Source organism: Eublepharis macularius, chromosome 1 (genome assembly GCF_028583425.1).
Source record: "Eublepharis macularius isolate TG4126 chromosome 1, MPM_Emac_v1.0, whole genome shotgun sequence".
NCBI lineage: Eukaryota > Metazoa > Chordata > Lepidosauria > Squamata > Eublepharidae > Eublepharis > Eublepharis macularius.
In genome coordinates, this window is record NC_072790.1 from 218,449,400 (window position 1) to 218,458,436 (window position 9,037).

Consider the following 9,037-nt stretch of genomic DNA (forward strand, 5'->3'; position numbering starts at 1 on the left):
AGTCGGGTATAATTCTATAGAGTTCACCCTTCAAAGCAGCCGTTTTCTCTAGGGGAACTGATCTCTGTTGCCTGGAGATCAATTGTAATTCTGGGAGATCTACAGCTATCACCTGGAGACTGGCAAGCCTAGATGGCACCCACTATCCTTTCTCAAAATTCCAAATATGCCCACAGGCTCAGTAAGATTTGAGATTTCTACTTTAAGCTATTTCTACAAACCTAATTACCTACTCATACAGCTCCAGGCCAAGCAATAAAAGCAAACTGGGCTTTGTACCAATATGGCTTACCAACCTTTCTGATAAATCTCAGTGTAGCAGAAGAGCTTTTCCTCTGCTTGCCCTAGGATGCCCTAAGCATTTTGCAGACAACCATCCCCCACACGCATGGTTAAGAAAACAGTTGTATAACATGATTCATCTCCAGACTACAGAGGTTACTTCTTCTGGAGAAAATGGCAGCTTTGGACAGTGGATTCTATGGCATTATACTCCATTGAGATCCCTTCCCAAAACTCCAAGAATTTCCCAACGCAGAATTGGCAACTCCACTTCTGACTACCAAGCTCAATAATATAAGCCATGCTTTCCCCATATCAGGAGGCATGATAAATCTATTTTTTCTCCCTTCTGGGAAAAACAAAAAAAGAGTGTCAGGAACCTACCACTTTGGGAGCCTTAGTGGGGCAGCCCTGCCTTTTCCATTGCAATGTTCTCTTACACTCAGGATGGCTGCCACAACTAGGGTGGAGAGGGACGAAAAGAGGAGAATTACCTTTTTCTCGCTGTCAGACCTCAGTTCTTTTAAATTCAGAAATGACAACCTAGGGCTAAAGTTTGAGAAGCACTGTTAAAGATCAAAAGATTGTGTGGAACTAGGGAAATTGTAGGAAGCAAGAACAGTACATTTCTGAGCAATCATGCACATTCCAGAAAGGATGAGTTTTATTTGCAATTCCAAAAGGTGTGGGAAACCTGGAGGGGAAGCAAGGAATCCTTTTGAAATGTGAATAGGTGCCCGTTTGATTACACCATAACAAAGGCTCGTTTAATCATGGGACAGTAGCATGGATACTTTTTTCTCATGATGAGGCAATTTCGGGTGGGAAGAATCATATGAGTGAGATGTGAGGCATGATTCCTTCCCAGGCAAACATGAAAAGAACTCCCGTTAACATAAAGATTCAGTATCTGTCCCGTTTTCCTAGCAATTACTGTTCAAAGACCCACAGAGTTAACCCAGTAATATTAAAATCAACCCAACTCAAATTACAAAATGCAAAAATCACCAACACTAGATCCAGTTGCCTTCAGAAGAGCCTTGGCCCATTCATCCTGCCCTCATGTTGTTCTCCAGAGATACTCCCAAAGCAACCAGTGCCTTGCTTTGCAACAAGGTTAGGTGAATGACTTTAGGTGAGTCACTCTCTCACAATTTAACCTGCCTCACAGGATGATAAAATGGGGGAAGGAAGGGACATGTGTGCACCACCCTGAGCTCTTTGAAGGAAGGGCAATATAAAAGCACAATAGCTTAGATAAATGAGACAAAACTAATTACATGTTTCTGACAGCCTGTCCAGAAGTGTACCTACATGCAAAATATGTGCCCCTCCAGTAGTGCGGTCTGGCCCCCATCTTTTAACAAAAAATGAAAATAAGTTACTGCTGGTGCACCTCTGTCAACATTGCTGCTGCCACCATCTCACAGAAGGGACTGAGCCTTAAGAATATGGTGGGGGAATGAGCAGGAGGTCATGGCGGCAAGGAGAAATCACATTCTTTGTTTTTCCCTGCTGTTTCCTTCTGGGCTCAGTCCCTGTATGGGAATGGTAACTCCAGCAGTGGCAAGGAGGACTAGTACTCAGGGTTACCAACAACTTGGAGAGAGAAAAAAATCCTTTTCCCTTTTATAATTTCTTACTGGAATGTTTTTACTAGGTAATATTATTTAGCTCTGGTAAATAAACCAGTCTTGTGTAGTGGCTAGGATCTGAGAGATCCAGGTTCGAATTCCCACTCAGTCATGGAAACTTGCTAGGTGATCTTGGGCCAGTCACACATATTCAGCCTACCCGAGTTCACAAGGTGATTGTTGTGATGATAAAATGGTGGAGAGAAGAATGATGTAAGCTGCTTACGGCCCCCCTTGGGGAGAAAGGCAGAGTACAAATGAAGTAAAATAAATTCCTCCCTGAGTGATTCTGCACACGTTGGATAATGCACTTCCAATCCTCTTTATAGATCATTTGAAAAGGATTTTTTTGTGTGCAGAACAAATAATCCACCTCAAACGATTGATAAAGTGCATTGAAAGTGCATTATCCAACGTGTGCGGAATTAGCCCATGTCTTGAAATGCTTCACATGCCCATTCTACATGTTAAGCTTCCATTAGAGTAGCAGGAGTTTTCTCTCCAGGTTGTTGGCAATTCTACTAACACTAATCGCTCTGGCTCGTGGTTGGCAGTGGACCGCCTGCCTAGTTGTAGGCCCTTGCAGGTGCCAAATTCTGCTGGCCACTACTGGGCCTGAAAGAAAGCAAGATTTTCAGCCTTCATTTTAAAAACCGATAGTGCCATCATAAGCAAAGCTACATCCTTCTAATTCCACTGAAGTCATTGGGCTAGGAAGAGCATAGCTCACCTAAGGATGGCACTATATCTCTCTAGTGCTTTACTTAAAGAAAGATCAGGGAAAATGGGTAGGCAGGAAACCTGCCTATCTGCTTAGCAAGAAGACTGTTCTGTCATTCCAAAATTTTGACCAATTATTGCAAAAGCAGTGAGATTACTGATTAGCAGACAAAAAAACTGAAATAAATAAAATGTAAAAAAACCCATGATTATAATTAAACAGCCACATGCTGATCAGAACAATTAGGTGGAATAGTATCTAGCTGATACCTAACAGGAAGATCATGTCCCTTTGACTTCTAGGAAGGCATTACAGACATTTGACAGCATTTGTATTCAAAGAATACAAAGGAAGTGGGAAGAAAAACAACTGCATCAATAGAATGGAGAAAACTACTTTTCTTCTATTCGGAATTGAAATGAGTCATTATTCCAAAGTGGTTGTGTCCATATGGTTCTTTTTTAATGGCTACAGCATCTGCTTTGGAAGTGTTTTGGGAGCAGACTTGAGTGTTTTAAATGGCACAGATGTATCTTTTCAAAAGTATCTTTTCAAAAGACGTATCTTAAAAAATCTGGCTTCAGCTCACAGATTCAGGCAAGCTACTCTCTTTCTTCCTGCCTTCTGCAACAGGTTGAAAAAAGCAACCTTCCTTACAGGGTGGTTGTTGTGGGTTTTCCGGGCTGTATTGCCGTGGTCTTGGCATTGCAGTTCCTGACGTTTCGCCAGCAGTTGTGGCTGGCATCTTCAGAGGTGTAGCACCAAAAGACAGAGATCTCTCAGTGTCACAGTGTGGAAAAGATGTTGGCAGGTCATTTATATCTACTCAGGAGGGGTGGGGTTGAGCTGAGTTATCCTGTAAGAGTTAAGAATGAACAGAGCATGGTTTCCAGTTCTGAAAAACACCAGGCTAACAAAACACTCTATACCTGACAATAGCCCTGCAGAGAAGATTAACACATCAAGCACCAATCCATATGCAAAAGAACCTCCTCAGGATACAGTGAAGCCTCCCGCCATTAGCATTCCACACCCTGCTATACAATCAACGAAGATAGGAAAGGCGCCAGGACCAGATGGGCTAACGGCAAAGTTTTATAAAGTGATGGCTAATGAACTGGTGCCATTCCTGAAAGAGGCAATGAATGGAGTGATGCAAGATCAAAGGATTCCTGACTCATGAACGAAGCCAATATATCGCTGATACCGAAGGAGGGTCAGGACTTGACCAATGTTAAAAATTACAGACCAATTTCGTTGTTGAATAATGACTATAAAATATTTGCAAAGGTGTTGGCAGAGAGGTTGAAAGGATGGATGTCGGAATTCATTGCTGAAGAACAGGCGGGATTTTTACTCAACAGACAAATTAAAGACAATTTGAGGACAGTAATAAGCGCTATTGAATACTATGACATGCACTGTGACAGAGAGGTTGATTTTTTCTTCATAGACGCGGAAAAAGCATTTGACAATCTGAACTGGGATTTTATGTTTGCTACCATGGAAAAGCTGCAAATGGGAGAAAAGTTCATACAAGCGGTTAAGGAAATTTATAGAGACCAGAGTGCAGCAATCATAGTGAATGAGGATTTGACAAAAAAATTGAAAATCAGCAAAGGAACCAGACAGGGATGCCCGCTGTCTCCATTGTTGTTTATTTTGATTTTGGAAATATTGATGATTCAAATACGTGAAGATGACACAATCCGAGGTATGAAAATAAAAGAGTTTTCTTACAAGGTCAGAGCTTTTGCGGATGACATAATGTTAATAGTAGAGGATCCAATTGAAAATATGCCAAAGGTAATAGAGAAAATAAAAGAGTTTGGAGATTTGGCTGGATTTTACGTGAACAAAAAGAAGTCAAAGATTTTATGTAAGAATATGACTAAACAGAAGCAGCAAGAGCTAACAGAGATAACAGACTGTGAGGTGACTAATAAAGTAAAATATCTTGGCATTGAGCTGACTGTGAAAAATATAGATTTGTTCAAAAATAATTATGAGAAACTGTGGATACAAATAGAGAGAGACTTAATAAAATGGAACAAACTGAATTTATCATGGCTGGGAAGAATTGCAGCAGTAAAAATGAACGTCTTACCACGTGTGATGTTCTTGTTGCAAACTATACCAATTATCCGAGACTCCAAACAATTTGATAAATGGCAAAGGAAAATCTCAGATTTTGTGTGGGCAGGCAAGAAACCACGAGTGAAAATGAAGGTTTTACAAGATGCGAAGGAAAGAGGTGGCTTGCAACAGCCCAACATAAGACTGTATCATGAGGCAGTATGTCTTGTATGGTTGAAAGACTGGATAATGTTAAAAAACCGTAAGTTGCTGGCCCTGGAGGGACATAAAAAAATATTTGGATGGCATGCATACACGTGGTATGACAAAGTAAAAGCGGACTCTATGTTTTTGCATCACTATATTCGGAGAAGCCTCTTCACAGTCTGGAAGAAATACAAGTTGTATATGGAAGATGGAATTCCTTCATGGGTGGTTCCGTATGAAGTAATAGATCCGAGAACTGTCGATAACGAACAGCAATGTCTAACCTACAAGGAGATTACACAAATACAACATTCAAAGCTGAGAATAAAGACAGAAGAAGAATTGTCTCGTTATGGATGGTTCCAGTACAGACAGATCAGAGACCTTTATAATGCAGACTGCCAGAGAGGAGGAATAAGATTGGAAAATTCGGAGTTAGAGGAAGTGATACTACAAGAAGGCAAGAAAGAAATATCCAAGATTTACAAATTACTTTTAAAATGGTTTACGGTGGACGAAACAGTAAAAGTCCAGATGGTGAAGTGGGCAATAAACTTTCATAAAGAAATAACAATGGAGGCATGGGAGTACCTATGGAAAAATACAGTGAAGATTTCAACTTGTACGAACATTAAAGAGAATGTGTACAAAATGATTTACAGATGGTATTTAACACCAAAGAAAATTGCGCTAGGAAATACTAATATGTCAGACAAATGCTGGAAATGTAAAAAGCATGAAGGATCATTTTATCATATGTGGTGGACATGTGAAGTAGCTAAACAGTACTGGGGATAATTGAAGCAATAAATGAGATTTTACAAATACAAATAAACAAGAACCCAGAATTGTTGCTACTGAACTTGGGAATGGAGGCAGTTCCAGCGCAGTATAGAACATTGTTATTTTACATGACTGCAGCGGCTAGACTTTTGTATGCGCAGAAATGGAAGACACAAGAAATACCAACTGTAGAAGACTGGATTTATAAATTGCTGTACATGGCAGAAATGGATAAAATGACAAGGAAACTTAAAGATCTTGACCTAGGACAATATATTGTTGATTGGGGGAAATTGAAACAATTTTTGGGAAAAAAGTGGGATGTAAAAGGAGAACTGTGGCAGTTTGAAATTTTTTAAAAAAATAATGTTGCAATGAGAAGAGAGAAGGGATCTTACCATTTAGGGGGAATGTAATTATAATCTAAGCTAATATAATATTTAAGGGAATTTTACATTGAATATATGAGATAATGAGAAGGGGTAAATAGATATCTCAATGAGATATACTATATATGATATATAACATAAAGGGTTAGTGGATCAGACTTTACATTATAACATATTATGTGGTTATGCTATATGGTGTTGTGTGCTGTGCTACATTGGTGACATAGCATACAATATATATATATTACTATAATATATACTATATTGATAGTGTATTTGATGGATTATATGCCTAAAAGAAAAGAAATAGAATAAGTTTAAAGTAAGAGATAGTGCGATCCCTGCTATATATTATACTATATTGTTATGTTATATTGATATGAGATATACTATATTGATAGTATGTTTGATAGAGTTTATGTAAAAGAATAAGAATGTGCTTAGAGTAAGAGATATTATGATTCAAAGTTGGTAGGAAAACATAAATGAAATAGATTTAAGTAATAAGAAGGGTTAAGGGTTGGAAAGCTGTTGGAAGTCAATAGGGAGGGGGGAGGAAAAGGGTGGGGGACAGAGTAAGGGAAAAAAATGGGATTATATGTGTTAAATTTGGAAAATTTTCGTTTGTTTTTCCACTCACCAATAAAATTTTATTAAAAAAAAAAAGCATTCCACACCCTGGGAAACTCTTACAGGATGACTCAGCTCAATCCCACCCCTCCTGAGTAGATATAAATGACCTGCCAACATCTTTTCCACACTGTGACACTGAGAGATCTCTGTCTTTTGGTGCTACACCTCTGAAGATGCCAGCCACAGCTGCTGGCGAAACGTCAGGAACTACAATGCCAAGACCACGGCAATACAGCCCAGAAAACCCACAACAACCAGCGTTCTCCGACCGTGAAAGCCTTCGACAATACATCTTCCTTACAGGGTTGTTGTGAAGAAGTGTAACAGATAATGTATGTGCTTTGAACACCATAAAGAGCTATACAAATTCTACATATTATTAAAAACTGTTATCATTATGTATATCAATTATTGGCATATATTGAGCCCATAATTGCTGGGTGTCTCAGTGTGGCTTGGGTTGCAATCTTCCTTAAAGAGCAGGTTTACAACTTGTGGCAGGATTTCTGGACAAGCTGGACACACAGGCTCCTATGCTGATGAAAGGCCTTCCAAGCCAAAATCTGGCCTAGACCATTGCAAAATGTAGAAAGTCCAAGTGTTTCCTGAACAAAAGCTGTGCCATTCTGGAGCTGTCCAGCTGAAGGAATCAGACTTCTGCACCTAAGGTAGTACGGTGTCACATCCTCATAAAATCTCCTTTGTAACATGTCTGGGTTCTCTGTCATGTTTAAGGCATCAGTAATAGTTGGATTAAGGGCTGGGAAGAAATTTTTCATTGATCAAACTTGCTAAAGCAGTGGCCTTCAATGTGGTTCCTACCAATGTTTCTTAGAGCCCATTTTTTTCTTCCCTAAAGCAACCATTGCCTTTCTCAACCTCACTAGAGCAGACCCCAGGAAGCTCAGCAACCTCAAGTTTTTATGATCAGCAGATATTAGCATATATTTTGTAATTGTTCCCACCTTCCATGGCAGTCTTTATGTGGTGGCACCTATTATCCTTTCTCATGGTGCCCATTGGTTCAACAAGTTAAGTAAATCTTGCTTTTGGTTTGGTTCCCTTTGTATGGTGCAATAGTTTGGCACATTGCTTGAGGAGAAGGTGCAGAAATTCTATCTCAAAGCAGGGACTCTATCACCAAAATATAGGCAGCTTATTCCTTGAATCACAGTGGCAGCTTGAAATAAGGGCTGCTGACCTGCTCTCTGTTGCTTTGCAGATCCAATACAGATGGCCAGATGGTGGTACTGCAGTTACTAGAAGGGATGAATGGGCCAACAGGGCTCCATCTTGTGCTACAAATAGCTAATTCTAGCCTTGCACATAAGTCAGTGGGGATTGCCTGTCTTCACCTGCCCTCAGACTGTTAGCTCTGATACCAAGTTAGCGGAAGCAATATATTCCCCCACTTACTTCATGCAGTATACAGCTTGGCTTGTTAGATGTCAACTCTATTAACTTTAATTTTGTGAATACATTTTTCCTAATTGTGGCATACTGCAGTTGGGATTGCATAGGCTGATCTTTAGGTGGCTGGCAGATAGGCCCACTTAGCACCTAGGCTTGGACTAGAAGACTTTTGAGTTTCGTTCCAAGTGTTTGGTGTCATAATAATAGCCATGTAGAAGAGCAAGTTTCTAGTCCAACAGCACCTTCAAGAACAACAAGATTTCCAGGATATAAACTTCTGAGAGTCAAAGCTCCTTTCGACAGAAGGGACCCTGGAAAAGACCTTGTTAGCCTTTTAAGGCACTACTGGACTTGAATCTTGCTTTATAATAATAGTAATTTCTACTTAGGCCATTTCCTCATGCTGCTTTTGCAGTGGCTCAGTCTCCTAACTGATAGGGTTTTCCCCATACTTCCTCACAGCACCATTGGCTTATTTCTCTTTAGCATTTTGATAGACCTTTTTACATTTCTTTCCCTCTCAAACCATATGGATGGGAGGGCTGCCCTTCCATGGCATCAAAGAAAGCAGCCTTTTCAAGTCTGAATTTGGAGCAGCATTTCTCCTTGGCCCAGTTACATCCGGGCAAGCTGAGACAAATGGCTGCCCTACTAAAAGAGGGATAGATTTTCCAGGTGTGTGCAGGTCATCACTCAGGGGCCTGCCAGGTCTTCAGCAGGATTGACAACAGACTCTCCACCTCATGGTGCTGCCAAAATGTGTCTTTCCACTGGGCATCATTTTGACCAATATAACAACACAGTGCAGGCCTAGAGAGCTAAGCCACTATTTGAAGTACTGCACACACATGCTCTGTTTTGTTGTGAGATTCAATACATTTTATTAATGCATTGCCAGT